The following is a 10,120-nucleotide window of genomic DNA, read 5'->3' on the forward strand; positions in this document are numbered from 1 at the left end:
TATATACGTCATAAGCATAAAGGTCATGAAATATATACACCACATTGTCAACAGCTTTTACAGTCACGAAATAAGGGGAAGGGAGTTAGGGCCTTTCGGTACCACCACAGTTCTCTTTTCAGTATTTCAGTTAAGTATACTTGAATTTAAAAGTTTATTTAAGTCTGAAGTAAAATGGACGATGCCTCCACAAGACAGAATGCTATACTGGTCATTAAAAATCATGCCAGGGGAGATAGAATATTGCAGAAAAACATGTAATAATCCAAATGGAAAATGGAGGTCTCCACACAGTAAACAGGCACAGAGTGCTCACTGGTTTTTATGACAGAGGTGATACACACTGACGAAAAGAACAGAAAACAGAAGTTAAAGTGTTAATTACTGTCTCTGAGTAGTGGGACAAGGATAACCTCTTTTGCCCCTTTTTTCAGACTTATTATATTAAATACACATTATTTTTCATCTGAAAAAAAGCATTTTAAGATGTCTAGTACCATGCATTGGAGAAAATACATAAGTACTTACAGAAACAAATAACTAGGAGACACCGCAGCAGCGTTACACAATGTAGAACGGGCGATCCTGAATAACAACATGCAGTTACATAAGGACCCACAAAGTGAGAGCACCTGCTGTAACAGGGCGTGGCCCCCTTCTATTTGTCAGTTGTGTCTTCAGGGCTGAGGCAGTTCTGAGCACGGCCAGTGTCAGTGCTGCTGTCTGGATGGATGCTACTGGAGGTGAGGGCACCTGCAAGCCGAGAGGAAGAACAGAAATCATCCTCTACTTTTTCTGTCTTGTTTCTTTGTTACTTTTAAAGAGAGGCATAAATAAGATAAACTAAATCTTCCCTACTGAAATTTCAGTAATGAAACCGTTTTCAAAGTGTTCACAACTAATATTCTGCCTATAACTGTCTTTACAACAAAGCATCATATTTATTAAATGTTAATTAACTCAATTAACTCCCTGTTGAAACCTATTAAAGAACATGAAATGCACTACGTGAAAGCACCACGCCTGCAGTGACTACCTCAGCTGTCTTGACGGCAGTGCAGTCAGCCCCCACCATCCCGTGGCCCTGAGCTCCTGATGCTGCTAAGAGAGCACGCTGCCGCCTCAGATGGAGAGGAACTGTGAAAGCATTTTCTGAAGTCAACAGCACTGACAAAACATAACTGACAAATCCCAGGCTTCTTGGAGGCTGTCATTTTCTGTTTCTGGCCAACACCCGTCAATGAGCAGAACCACCCCATTCCGAGCCATGGGACTCACGTGGGAAGCAGTTTTGTAGAAATTTCCATGTATAGAATGTAACCAACTATACATAGAACTCTGACAAAGGAAAAGATGAAATACTCTGATTTTGGAAGACACTCAATATATTCTCCCAAGCCTTAGGAGCTGGAAAGACTTGGCTTCTCTTCATCCACTTAATTATTTCACATCCAGGGAGAATCTCCCACAAACCCTGTTTCCCTGTGTCTGCTGGGAGCCTCAGGCACACTCTTGTTGTCGATCTTATAAGTCACAGCAATCTTATAAGTCTTATATGTCTCACGCCTGCAACCCTCACACAAGCTCGCCAACTAGACACAATGTCTGTACTTGGCCCCATTTTCTCACCTGTTTATTTGGTATCTGTTCTTCTGTAAGTTGCCTAATATGCTTCTTGGAACAAGTAAGAAGAATGAGTGGGTTGATAAATACAGATGGACAGGTGAGAGATGGGCAAACAGAGAGACTCCAAGAAAACGGGAAAGAAAAGGGGAAAGAAAATTTCCTATGCAAAACCCTCTTCTAGTCAGGGAAGAAAACCACCACGGAGAAGTGAGAAGAGGCAGGTAGCTTAGGATAGTTTTCTGGATTCCATGTAAAGTCACACCAAGTGATGAGAGGGTAGAACTATAAATAATAAAAGAAAAAAAGCATGCATGCTTAAAAAATATATCTACAATATGTACTTTCTAAAGAATAGATTCAAATCAACAAGGCCCAATAACACAATTTTTGGGTATTTAGAGAAGTGGGAATCCCACATCCAAACCACAAGACATCCCTTTGGCGCACTGAGAGTCTACACGGGGCGGTCATAAAGCTGTCTCCACAAATCCATTCTATCCTGCACTTACGAGGAACGAACAGCTGTGCTCAGGCTGCCCACGTGCATCATTTACACCCCACAACACCTCTACGGGGGAGGGACGCCTAGCGAGCCCCGTCTCTGCAGGACAGGAAACAAGTATGGGAGAGGCTAAGCAGACCTACCAGTTCTCCATCTCACAGGACTGGTCACTCCAGAGCAGGACTCGATCTCAGACCCATGTTTGTAACCACAGTACTACCGTGCTTTATGTGCTTTTTGTGTGTATAATACATTTGTTTCTGGCATGAAAGGATATTTAATAAATTTTCGGTTGTCTTGTCTATCTCATTAGCTCACAATCAATCTTTATACTGTTGAACTTTACTATTTCAAAAAGAGTACAACTGAAAAAGCAGGGGTCAGAATAAGTGAGGCTGCATTCTTTATCTGGTACCTCATCTCATCCAAGTCCCCAACCAGGGAGAAGGAGCAAATGTTTTCATCTTTTAAAGAGAGGGCTCCAGTGATGGTGACTTACTCAACTCCAAAACCAAGGCTGGGGGAAGGGCACAGGCAGCAACCAGAGCAGTATCACCTGTAGGAAGGAGAAAAGAGGTCATGGGAGGGCTCAGGGGGTCATCCTGATTTAATTTCAATTGATAAAAGAATACCACAGTCTGAAAATACTACCATGCAATGGATTTGCTCTTTCTTGACATCTAGCAATTTTCCACAGCCCACATGTAACATTATCATGTACCAGTGAAAGGAAGCGTCTACATACAGGGAAAATCAATGCCACAGGCAGGCTGAAAACCAGACTGGATGAAAGGAAGAGAAAGGGCATAGTTAAGAAGAGGGAAAAGGCTGGGGAAAAGACATCATCACAAGGACTCTCAAGTATCATCCAACAATCATATAATCATTCATTCAAGAGAGGGTTACTGAGGTCCTATTTTGTGCAAGATTTTACACAGGGCAAAGAAAGAGCACAGCGTACATGGTGGCAACTAGTGTCGGGGCTCAAATAAACTTTTGATCCCGGTAACTTGCACACTTTTACTCAGTATAAAGGCAAAGAAAAAAAGTAAAATAATACTCTGTAAACACAATGCATAGTTGAAAAAAATTAAAGAAGTCCTAAATACCTGGACAGACACACCACGCACATTCCTGGATCAGAAGACAGCGCTCTTGGAATGGCAGTGCTCCCCAGAGCGATCCATACATACAACGTGGTTTCGATTACAATCCCAGCAGGCACATCTGCAAAAAGCTGCTACTACAATTCATATGGGAATTCGAGGGTCTCAGTAACCAAAACGTACTTGAAAAAGAAGAACAACATGAGAGGACTTGTAATTCTCAATTTCAAACCTTACAACTGTACCTCCAAGTGATATTAGAGGCTATTTTTAAGTTATTATTGTTTTTATCCTTATTTTCCAAATTGCGTAAAATGAATATATCTTTTACAATAAGAAAAATAAAAAGTAAGGTATCTTTTAAAACATGCACACCGATTCATTCATTGGGAAAAAATATTTTAACTATAAAGAGGTAAACAAATATCTAGTGAAAAAGGACTACTTAAAAACAAGAGTGTATTTACATTTTTCATAAATTGAAATCTGAAAAGCACAAACACATCAAGATTCTAGGGAGACCGATGCAACATATTAATATTTATTTCCAAAATTCTAATTTAACAATGAAAACTCAAGAAAGGTAAAATCATGGTTGACAGCCAACTGTAAACACATGGAGAGCAAAGGCCTAGAAATCACAGTTCCTTTAACTCTGCTACTACCTCAGTAGGAGAGGAAATTCCTCACTGAGAGGACAGTGGAATCCCATGCATAAGACAGAATATGCAGTACAAACTGCACGAGAATCAGGGGTGATTTTCTTAGAAGAACTCTAAGGCTACAACATTGTTGAAAAACTATAAAAACTTTGACAGACAGATTAAAACACAGTCATATATATTATAGAGAAACATATGAAGTCTGCTCCCATGTTGCATAGAAATACAAACATATTTGTTCATTTATGGGCACTGATTACTTTATCCCAGGTAGAATATTTCAACTAAAACAAATAATCAATAATACACTCCTCTTGTCAAATCTAGTTGATAAGTTACTCTGCTATGTAACCATAGTGTGTCTAAGATAGTTCTAAAATTAGTGAAAAAGATCTTTTTATGGTTCCCTGAACTCTTCTCAAAATTCCAAGCTAAATTTTAAAATAGATCAGAGCAGTATTTCTATAAGATCTTTTCCCTCGTGAAATGAACAACACAGTCTGTTGTCAAAATTCTGTCCTTTAAATGGTTCACGAGCACCATATCCTAACAAAACTGCTGGACAGCAAGGCACTATCCAGAAAATGTGACCAAACCAATGAAACACAAGGAAGACAATAACCCTATTCTGGAGGGCTTATATATGTGTCAACACAGGGGTTTTTATTTGATTGGTTTGATTGGGTAGCAAAATAAAATCACTCAAGTACTTTCTTCTTTGAGCATTCTGTAAGTAATGACTCTGTTTTTAGTGTCATGAGCAGGAAAGAGTTAAGCATGACTTGATTAGGTCAACTAACAACAATCATCACTGGAGAGTGAGTAATAAAGAAGTTACCTGATAGCAATGCTTCTGCCTACATGAGACCTAAAATAAACCTACACTGACCTCTGCAAGGAAAATGAGGAGATGAGGTCCCCAATGAGAAAACAAACAAGAAATCAAAAACGGAAAGACATTTTCATTAATGATTCCAGGAAGGAGTGGAGCATGTTGGTGAAAAGCACAGATGTTGGGGACAAACATGAAGGTCTGAACTCCCACAGCACTGGGTAGCTGTGACACTGATATGTCAGTGAAATTTTCTGCATCTCAGTCTCCTGTCCATAGACTGGGGACAACAACAGCACCCGTCTCCTAGAACGGTCCTAAATTAAGTTATTTTATATATAAAAGTTTAAATAAAATACCTGAGATTTTAAATATTACCCCAAAAGCACAAGGAAGAAAGAAAACAGAGATAAATTGGAATTCATCAAAAGTGAAAACTTTGCTTCAAAGGACACCATTCAGAAAGTGAAAAAACAACACACAGGAGAAAATTTTTTCAAATCATTTATCTGATTAGAAGTTTTTATCTCAAAAAAAAAAAAAACAAAACAAGCAAACAAACAAAAAAAACCTCCTACAACAATACAAAGGCAACTCAATTAAAAATTGAATAATGGATCTGAAAAGGTATTTTTCAAGGAAAATATACAAATGGCCAATAAGCACAAAGAAACGATGTTCAATATCATTAGCTGTAATTGAAATCAAGTCAAAACTACTAGGAGAAACTGCTTCACACTCACTACAATAGGATATACTCAAAAAGAGAGTAACAAACAGTAATGAGGTCACAGAGGAAGCGGAGATCCCAGCCCTTGCTGGTGAGGACTTAACACAGCGAGGCCACTTTGTAAAACAGCCTGGCAGGTCCTCAGAGAGTTAAACATTTGGTTTATGAATGACCCAGGCTTTCTGCTCTCTGGGCACACAAGTAAGAGAACTGAAAACAAGTGTCCACATAAAAACTCCTACAGGAATGTTCACAGCGCCATTATTCATCACAGACAAAAAGCAGAAACAAACAAATTGTCTATCACCTGATGAATGGGTAAACAGTGGGGCCCAGTCATACAGTGGAATATTATTCAGCAATAGCAAAGCATAGAGTACTGACCCAGGCAACAACGTGGACAAACATTGAAAACGTTACTCAGTGTGAAAGAAGTCAATCATAATAGATGGTTTCATTTACATGAAATGACTCGATTTACATGAAAATGTCCAGCACAGGCAAATACTCATAGAAAGAAGAGTGGCTCCTTGGGGCTGGGGGAGGATGGGGAAGATGTGAATAACTACTTATGTATACGGGGCTTCCTGTTGGGGGATGAAAATGTTCTAAGATTGACTGGAATGCACAATTATGGGCATAGAGTAAAAACCGCTGTACATTTTAATGGGTGAATTGTATTAAAACTGTTAAGAACAAAAGCACTTCTGGCCAGAACCTTCCCATAGTAAATGCAAATTGCTAACTTTTATTACAGGAAGAAGAAACTGCCCTCAGCATGAAAGCAGGAGATCATCAAATGTGGGTAAACTGAAATTGGGCAAGAGCATTTCACTTGAAACACTTGCTGAGAGTACACGAAATATTCAGAAATAGGAAAATCATTTTGACATCATGAAGAAGCATTCTGCTTCAAATGAAGATCAAGGTTTCGGCAAGCCCAGCTGCTAAAAATGACCAGAGAAGAAAACTGGTTCTTAAAACAAGCACCAGAGCCAACAAGGAAATGGTGGTGACAAAAGCAGGAGGCCGAAAATCTGGAACAGTTAGCTACAAATAATTTCTCCACTGAAAATTCAAATATAAAATGAAAGTGATGCAATGCTGTATTGACCTCACCTGAATGGGCTTCCTCCGGTGCACGACAGTTCTGTAACCCCGAATGAGAGACTCAGGAGAATCAGCATGGCTCCTGGGAGCCCCAAGTGACTGCCCCCCAGCACGCCGACCACCATCACATCTGCCAGGGTTCAATTGCAGAGAAGAGACCAACTTCTGAAAGGCACAGGAAATGTTGACCAGGGAAGAAAAGGCTGCAGTCAGTCCTGGGACAGAGGCCCTGTGAGCGGAGGCCAGAAAGCTGCAGGTGAACTGGAGTTGCCCTGGGGCAGGAAGGGACCACAAGGAAGCAGATCTCAATTCTCTACTCTCTCTCCCTCGGGTAGGAGAGATAAATCTGCATCCTTCTCACCTGGAACTGTGGGTTCCGGCTGGCAGAAATCTTACAGACACGGAATGATTATTCAAGACTGGAAAAAGTCCAGCAATCGATAGGTAGTAGCGAGCCAACTCCACGAGCCTCTCAAACGCTCCCATATTTATTGTGTAAAATCAAAGGAAATAGTCATTAACAGTTGTGTGATAGTAACCAGGAACTTGGGGAAAGTGCATGAGACAGAGATTATAGAATCCACCATGAGTACAATGTCTTAGTGTATCTTTAGGGAAGTCATGGGGTGAGGGGAACAAAATACATTCTTTAGATATGTGAATTACAAAGCAGACCACCAGACCAGCCAGGTCCTTGTTTTGGGGATAACAGGCTATCTAACAGCACACAAGCCCAGCTTTTATAGCTGAGGTCCTGGGTCCTTGCTTTGCAATGAGCAGAGTGCTATCTAAAACCTCAACTACGCAAGCAAAGCATTGTCTCTGCTTTTTAAGGCAAGGAGACAGGAGTGAGGATGCACAGGCGCTTGCTTGCAAAGCAGTTACTAAGCACAGTTTTTCTTCTTAAAGTTCACAGGCGGCCTGGGTCTGCTACAATTTGTTAACCCAATCAAGGGCTCCCACATGGAACCATTATGGAGAATACCCTAGGATGACAAATCCTGGTTTTGGGTCTTTTCCTGCCAGCTTCAGCCACTCTAGAAGGGTCTATGCACATCCCTGAATAACGATCGCACAGAACCAACCACACTCATAACTCCTGGTGCTTGAAACTTAATTTTAGCTCTACACAACTTAAGTTAGAAAAGTTTCAGAAATAAAAGATATTATATACTTTTTATAGCTCATCATAGGACAGATTTTTCTGATTGCTCTAAGCTGCTTCTACTTGGTAAAGCACCTACCTCTGCAGGTGAATTCAATACTTTCCATTGGGCATAACTAGCCAGTTTGAGCTCTCTAACTTCAATTGGTCAAATACCGATACACTTAATTTATTTTATTGTTCATCAATTTCAGCCGGGAGGAGAGGGAGTGTCACTCTGATCCTCAGCCCACCCTCAACTCTTTTCTCATCAGCAACTCAGGCCTCCTGAAAACAAACAAACAAAAAAGCATTTGTTTCCCTTCTTCTACACATTCCACAAACCCAACAGGAAACATCAGCCTGAAGAAAGAATTCAACACAAATGTTAAAAATCTATAAACCTAAAGTATCTCCATCTCTGAATCATGATACACAATGACATGAGAGTAAGTGTGTCAGGCACAAAGCATGTGTCAGCCTAACCACCTGATTTATATTCTTCAAAGGAAAGAAGGTTTTCGTATTTTTTATTATCACTCTTTGTCATTGTTTCTGATTAAGCCAAAAAATAGTTTATGAAATAATTTAGCACTGCAATAACAGATTTTTGTTGTATCAATTACAGAAGGCATTCAGAGGGGATAGGAAAACCCACCTCTGTAAAAAATTCAAAATATCTTCCCCTGTTAAGAACACGTAAACAAAATGCAACAGGGAATTCTAATTCTTGTGGAGAGGAGCAAAAGCCACAGAAACAAAGAAAGTAATACTATGAGTCAATTCAAAATTCACTGGACAAACATGATCAATGCATTCAATGAATTTTAAAGGCACACTGCAAGCCATTCACTTAATGATATGCACGCTAGAGGAAGAATTTCCCTCTTTAACACATAACAGAATTCAATAGGGTGCCCCACCAAACAACGACCAAAGAATAATCAGGTTTTTAACAGTTCTGATAAATCAGCATGTTCTAAAGATGAAAATCCAAAAATTTTAAACATTCATTCACACCACAATGAAACAAGCACTTAAAAAAACCAAAATACCCCAAAGAAACTAAGCACATAGATCATGTACATAGATCAATGAGAATTTCTTTTGCCGCTGGAAGAAAGAACAGGCTATAGCCTTTTCCTTGAAAAATAAAACTACTTTTAAAGATAAATGTTAAAACACATTTCATCATTCTTGTTGCCTTGAAAAATCTGAGGCACTTGTATCTGATTAGAAAAGCAATTCTGAGTAATAGTATGTTGCAATTCAGTGCCATTTTGCTTTAGAAGAAAAGAGAAAAGAAAAGCTACTGTTTCTCATATCCTGCACAAAGTGTGAAGTGCCTCCCTGCCTCTTTCTCCTCCTGTTTTCTAAGCTCATGCTCCCCAACCCTTCTGAAACAAGTATGACAACCTCTTATTCCCACCAATATGCAAAATGAAAAAAGAAAATCAATTTATTTGTGTAAATATATGCCTATACCTTGAACTGGAGGAGAAAGGTATCAGAAGTCCATATGGAACTTATTTCTACATTCCTGAAATCACACACACAAACGTTCACACAGAAACAGACATATACCCCCAGGATTACTGGGCACTTCACAAGTTTAGGAATTCCAACTTCTAGAAGATAACTTTGTAGTTAGTTTAAAATACAAAACTGCCAGCTTTTAAAAGCCTTGATCATCTGCTAAACCATCCAAATATCAAAGAGACTCAATTAGCCTTCTCTGTAGAATGTAATTTCTCATGATGGCAAAATAGACCCTAGGAAGTACTGGATCCAAGTCTCGTGTTTATCACTTGCTATGATCGTTTTTAAGCACATTAACAGATTCAGAAAGGTATGTCCCAACAGCATTTATTCTTATTTAAATAGTATACGTGTTCAATTGCCTATACAGACTATGTCCCATGATGGTGTTTAAGAGCTATTTTGTGTATTGCAATATGTATTTTTAAGTGCAGACAGGGAGAGTGGGTATTACTCAGTTTACAGCACTTGCTTAGCATGCACAATGTCCTGGCTTCAGTCCCCAGTACCTCCAAAAAAATAAATAAAAAAAGGCATATTTAAAAATAAGAATAAAGTTATAAAAAAATGCAGACTAAAAACCACTGCAATCTAGGAGCCACAATTACAATTAAAAAACAAGTGTTTCTATCAAATATTGACTATATGCCAATCACAGAGACAACCACAAATCACACCTGATAACCATCACGTGTGATTCTCAGCAACCCTACTAAGTAGACACGGATGAGAAACCCGGGACTGCGGATGAGGAGACGAAGCTCAGAGGAGCTGGGGACTCTGACTGTCCTGCTCCCCGTGACAACACGTCTGGCCAGGGCAACCGCTGATGGAGCTGCACTGAGGGGACACCCAGCTGCATGGAACCT

General features: G+C 39.6%; 1 long non-coding RNA gene across 1 annotated transcript; it reads right to left on the bottom strand.

Moving 5' to 3' along the window:
* Positions 1–533: 533 nt before the first annotated feature.
* On the bottom strand, positions 534–6,825 carry LOC141575580 (uncharacterized). The gene is made up of 4 exons (XR_012503262.1): positions 6,578–6,825; positions 3,238–3,416; positions 2,628–2,684; positions 534–753 (listed from the first exon to the last, which is right to left on the bottom strand). It is a non-coding gene; the product is annotated as an uncharacterized LOC141575580 (long non-coding RNA).
* Positions 6,826–10,120: the final 3,295 nt, after the last annotated feature.

Source organism: Camelus bactrianus, chromosome 29 (assembly GCF_048773025.1).
Source record: "Camelus bactrianus isolate YW-2024 breed Bactrian camel chromosome 29, ASM4877302v1, whole genome shotgun sequence".
Lineage (NCBI taxonomy): Eukaryota > Metazoa > Chordata > Mammalia > Artiodactyla > Camelidae > Camelus > Camelus bactrianus.